This window comes from Phragmites australis, chromosome 3 (assembly GCF_958298935.1).
Source record: "Phragmites australis chromosome 3, lpPhrAust1.1, whole genome shotgun sequence".
Taxonomy (NCBI): domain Eukaryota; kingdom Viridiplantae; phylum Streptophyta; class Magnoliopsida; order Poales; family Poaceae; genus Phragmites; species Phragmites australis.
Window position 1 is genome coordinate 34,756,669 of NC_084923.1, and position 6,063 is coordinate 34,762,731.

Here is a 6,063-nt window from a genome sequence, read left to right on the forward strand (position 1 = left end):
CAAATCTCTAGTACATCACATTCTAATATTCAACTTCTAAAAAGCCATAAACTTTGATTAGTTGTCGGTGGTCGTGCCCGAGGCCGCTATCCTCCTCTCCAAGGGCCGATGTGTCTTTTCTATGTGTTAAATGGACGACAGGTGGCGAAGAAGGAATGAAAATTAAAAACAGTGACAAATAAGGAAGTTTAGTTTGTGAGATGATAAATAGGAAATTACTTTATCTCTCAATGATAAATACTAAATTTTCTCAATATTAATAGGATTGTAGAAGACAAGCAATAGAAAAGTTGTTGTATGACTTGAATGTAGTTTTCCGGACGTGGCTAGTCTTATAGATAAGAGCTTGGCTTTATTATCAAAATTCAACAATTGTCAACTCAGCTATCTATAGTGGTCTACCTAGATTTTTTTTGCCAAGTGGAGAAAAGAGTGAAGTACTAGCGCTCCTGCAAGCGTTAACCTATAGCAGAGCTTGCGGAAATTTCATTTTATAATTTTTTCATCAGTGAAAAGATCAAAATTTATAAAATTTGTACTATTTTTCGTCCTCTAATATATAGGTCTCATATGTCAGTGAAAGAAAATTATAGGATTAGATATTTTGTTCCCCTCTGAAATTCCTGAAATTCGAGAAATTTTGCCAAAATTTTGATGAAACTTTAATCCCTGCATAGGACCCACTCCGCCCCATCTGACACCCTTGAACTAAGCACATAGATATCCGATATCATTTTCTTAGAGATCACGCAATAAAAGATGATAAGTCTTAAACCATGTAAAAACTGAAAAACAATTAACGGATATCTTTACCAAGTCCCTAGACAAGCATAGGTTTTGCAAGTTAAGGAATGAGCTTAATATCTTAGATTCTCAAAATATGGTTTGACTCCTTGCATACCTTATTTGTCATTTGCCTAGGTGTTTTTGAACTAAAGATGGAGAACATATATTAGTAAAGTGTTGCTCTCTTAATGAGCACCCACAAACCATAAGGTTTGAATAAATTGATATTTTATCAATTAAGACACTCTTTGAGTGAATTATGTATTAAAAGCGAATTCAAGTGCTTAGGGATCTCATTCTAAATAATTCTTGGTCCTAGTACAATAAGTGGATTCATACAAGTATGAAAAGTTAGAAAAAATACCATCTTTGGTTCTTTTGGTCTCTTATGGTTATTGCCAAATTTGTTGGCTCTTTTCTTACCGATTTATCCATTTTGATCTTTGGATCATGTTAATTCACTTATGAGTGTTCGCTGATCATAAGCAGAGAAAACATCTAAAGTATATCCTCAATAGATTCCTTCAAAATCTTGTTCGAAATTCAATTCTTATCTCTCAAGATCCTCCAAAAATCTGGAAGATTACATATATCAAAACATCTGATGTCTCCCATTGGAACATCAAATTTTCTGGTACTTTACTCATATCGGAACATCTGATGTCCGTATCAGAACATCCAATCTTTGTTTTCTCCTAGAACCATTTCTGTTACTTTACATAGAACGGAGCATCTGTTCCTAAGGTTAGAACATCCGATGTATAGTTTTCAACAGAAGGTTTAACTATGTGGATGGTTCCCTCTTACCCATTCACTTCTTTTACCCACACCCGACACCACTCTCCCGTGCTCTCACCCACTCTCCGAATACCAGAACTTTTGAGGGCTCGGAACCTCCGATCTCCATCGGAGTTTGGCTAGCATCACATCGGATACTTCGATCCTTCTCTGAATCACGTTCTCCATTGGATCGAGGTATCTTCAAACCTTGATTTGTCCCCTTCTCCTTTTTGTGGATGAATCTTAAATCCCTTTAGTTAATATAGTTGTTCTTCATCATAGATACTAGTCCTAGGGTTTACATCTAGTTTGTCGATCGATCCACGAGAAAAGTGAGCTTTATGGCTAATCTGCGAAAGTCGGAACATCCGATCGGGATAGTCGAAACATCCGATGTGATCAGAACTTCTGATGTTCACATAATTCAACCATAAAGCCTCACTTTTGTGCACAAATTTTGATTTCTTTCTATATCCATGAATCTCATTCCATATCTATCATGTCCAGGATCTTCAGCATGACTGGAGGTAGTGAGGATAGTCACCCTTATCTGCATCCGAATGGAAATTGGTATGATCATCCATTTGAAGATTCAGATGATAAATCGATAAGGCAATCTTATGAGAGGAGCATGAAGTAGAGGACTGATCCCAGTACTCAAATTGATAGACAAGCCATCAGAAGGGGAAAGAGGCAAGCTAGGAGAAGTAGAAATCTGATTCCAACTCCACTTGATGTTGGTGAGTTAGCTCATAGTGGCTGTAGCAGTGGTGCTCAGACCGCCAATGTCTCTAGAGGTGATCAACTGCCACCTAGGAGACCTAGGGGGCTGGCACATGGATAAGTGCATAAGGTGGTAAACAGGGAGACGATGATGAAGGTGAACCAAATGAGTTTGGACCTTTCTGTCTGTCTAGGCCTTTGAGAGAGGCTAATCATTATAGGTGTGTCGTCAGCTACAAGAGGAGATCAAAAGCAGTTAGGGTTAGAAGAGAAGAAAATCCTCAGGAGTATAACAAATTGGCTACAGATCCTCACTTTTGGTCTCTTTTTTACTAAGACTTCTGTGAGACCGTAATACTGCCAAGGAAATCGTCTCTCTCTTATGCAGTGGGTTGATTGGTCTTACATGGAGAATCTTGATAATCCAGTCTTTAATGAAGTCATTGCTGCTTGTGCGCACCACAACATGCAGAGGATTATGTCATTTGAATATCCATGGTGCAATGATATAATTGCCCAATTTTATGCTACCTTTTACATGGACAAAGATGCTACTAGGATCATTCATTGGATGACCAATGACACATGGTACAACTTACGTGGACAAAGTATAAAACCTTTGCTATGCACTTGTGTTTCTCTAATATTGATCTTCACAACAAGGAAATGATCCATGATGAGCCAGTCATCTCTATAAATGACATGGAATATATGTATGATCTAGATAACCCTACAAGCTTGGTACAACCACTGGACTCCTTCCTTTGTATGCATATTTCAACAGGCTGTTTAGGAAGACACTAGGGCCCAAGGACGGAGATGCTAACAATGTCAATTCTTACACAAGGAATCTTTTGCATAGGATGAAAGAAATCAAAGGACTTTTGATATCTTTGACTATATTTGGGAGGAGATAAGTCTCATATCCATTGATCCAAAGAGAGGATGTGGATTTGCTCTTTATATAATGTGCATGATTGAGAAAGTGACCAAGTTGAAATTCCATAAAGAAATGAGGCACATAGGCTTCCAGATCCACCTCATCAAGGAAGTAAGGACTAGAGGAAGAGCTCAACCTCAAGGAAAAAGGGAGAATCCACCTTGGGCAGTCCACCTCAGTCAGTCCAATCTTTATCTATTTGGAATGTTCTCAAAGCCATCTTTTGCATGTGTAAGAACACCTCAAGGCGTGTTCAAAAGGAAAGGACTGTGAGGAAGAAGCTTACCTCTCGTGTGAAGGAGATCAATAGGCATTTGAACATCCAACCTCCTTGTTCTCCAGATGGGTCTAAGGTGGAATCAAGCGAGGAAGATGAAATTGATGATCCCTTCCAACAAGAAATTCAAGAAGATGAAGAGGTAGATGAAGAAGAAGAAAGTGAGGAGGGGAGCGACTAGATTTCTTAGGATGAGAGAAAAGTTTAGTTGTCATTTCGTTTAGCCCCTCACCCCCCATCTTTCTTATCTGTTTAAATTCTAGTTTGTGTGAGAACCTTATTTTAATTATGTTTGTTTAATTATATCAAAGACTTGGTCAAATTATTATAAGTTTAAACTTATGATGATGTGTGCTATTTGAATATGAACTTTATGTATGAATGCTTTAATATGATTGTGCTTAAATATTATGTTCTATCTATGCCATGTCATGTTACCATTCTTGTTCTATTTATTTGATTAATAATTCATATTTGTTAGGGAAAATTATGTCAATACCAGCGCAAAGTCGCGTCTGTTAGAGAATGCCATCGCAAATAGACTGGTTTGCTCAATACCATCACAAACAGGGAGGACATTGGAGAATACCATCGCCATGCCTTTAGCCATCCAATTCCTCCGTCAGGGTGCAGGTCGGACAGAGGAAAGCAATAAAATACCAAAAGTACTCCTTGCTGCCCTCTCTTCCTTCGCTTAGCATCGAGCTCAGCCGGTTCGCTGACGGTCAGCCGCCTCGCCCCTTTTCTCTCTCCCCTCTCCACATTTTTGTTTTCTCTTCCGAACTGCTTCTTCCCCATTGCTGAGCAGCTGCCGCAGCTCTCTCACCTGCTCACCGTCACTTCTTCGCCAGAGGCTTGCAAAATGACGCAGCGGGAGCTTCCCCAACTCATCGCCGATCCACTGGAGGAGCATGCCCCCGGCCATCCCCCGCGCGCTGGCTGTCTCCTTTGCTTTAGGCTGCCACGCAGAGCCACACTGTCGCCAACCCGCTCCAGCAGCTTTCCAGTCACTGTCGTGACCGAGCTGAGCATCACTGCATGATGTTGAACCTATTGCTATCATTCTTTTGCCCAGCCAGAGCTTGTCTCGCCGCCGGCGAGCTTGGCCGAAGTCGCCGATTTCCTCCCTCTCTCTGGTCTCTCTGAAATGTGGCCCCCAATCCATCCTTGACTCCAGTTAAACGTGCCAGGCCCCACAATAGTTAACTTTGAGAATGTCGAGCTTTGCGGCCGCCAAGGACAAGGAGTGCGCACCTAAGGGTCTGTTTGTTTCAGCTTTGGATTGTGGCTTTCAGCTTTTACAATCCGAAGCTGAAACAAACAGACAGCTTTTGGTTATAGCTTTTTAAAATCTGCTGATTGGATTGTGGGAATCTGAGAAGCTGGTTTTTCTCAGCTTTTGATAGATTGCGAAAGTCCATTTTACTAAACTGTCCATCAAATTTTTTTAGAATCTAGAGTCTAAAAGCTTTTCACAATCCAGCTTTTTACAATCTAGCTTTTCACAATCCAGCTTCTATAAGCTGCTTTTCAGAATCTCCAGTTGAAACAAACAGGCCCTAAGAAGCTCAATGTGCCACTGAAGAGCATCTCCGTACACGAAGCTCGCCGTGCTGCAAAGGACGGGAAAGGGGGGAAAAGGAAGGGTAATATCGACTTTTCACATCCCTAACGGAGCTACCATCCATTAAACCGAACGGCGGTGGCATTTTGCAGCATCTGCACCGTTTTGCAAGGGCACTTTCCAACTCGCCAACTTTCTGTTGGCATTCTCCAGCAAACATGATTTTGTGATGGTATTGACATATTTTTTCCTATTTGTTAGGTACCCCACGAATGTCAAGATCTAGAGGAAGCTCTCGCGATTTTTTTTAAAAAAAATATACATTTGTTTCTCAAAAATAAATTTCTACTAATACAAACTTTTAAGGTGAGCTCACCATATATACTGACATTCAAACTAATTTCTTTAAATCTCATGTAAACTTTAATCGGTTTGTCATCAATCACCATAAAGGATAGTACAGAATAGGATTTCTAACGTTATTGTTCACGAAAATACTATACAAATAAACTGGTTAACCAAAAAAATACTATATGAATTCACTGTTCACATTATGTATTATTGTGTCAAATCCAATCCGTCGCTTCTCGATTGCATGGCTGAGATGGAGCAAAGTTAGAGACACGGTAGCTTTCTAACTTCACTCCATGGACGTCAGAGGATCTCATTCTGGTGGAGTCGCTGGAGAAGGGGGGAAGTGTCGAGAGAAGAAAATGACTCTCCCCTGAAGCCAGGCGACGCGAGGTGACAGGAGCTACAGGATTGCTTGGACGGTGGATGCACGGGTGACTGCACGCTCGTGACTTCAAACGGTGAAGTCAGAGGATCTCAATCCACTCGTGCCCCTGCATGGCCTCCTTGGCTCCCCGATGCTCGGTGCCCCTCCGTAACCCCGCTTCCCCCTCAGCACTGTCGCCTAGCCTCCCAGGCTCCCCGCCGTCGCACCACTTGGCCTCTCCGATGCCCGACAGCCCCGTCGTCGCCCTGTGCCCC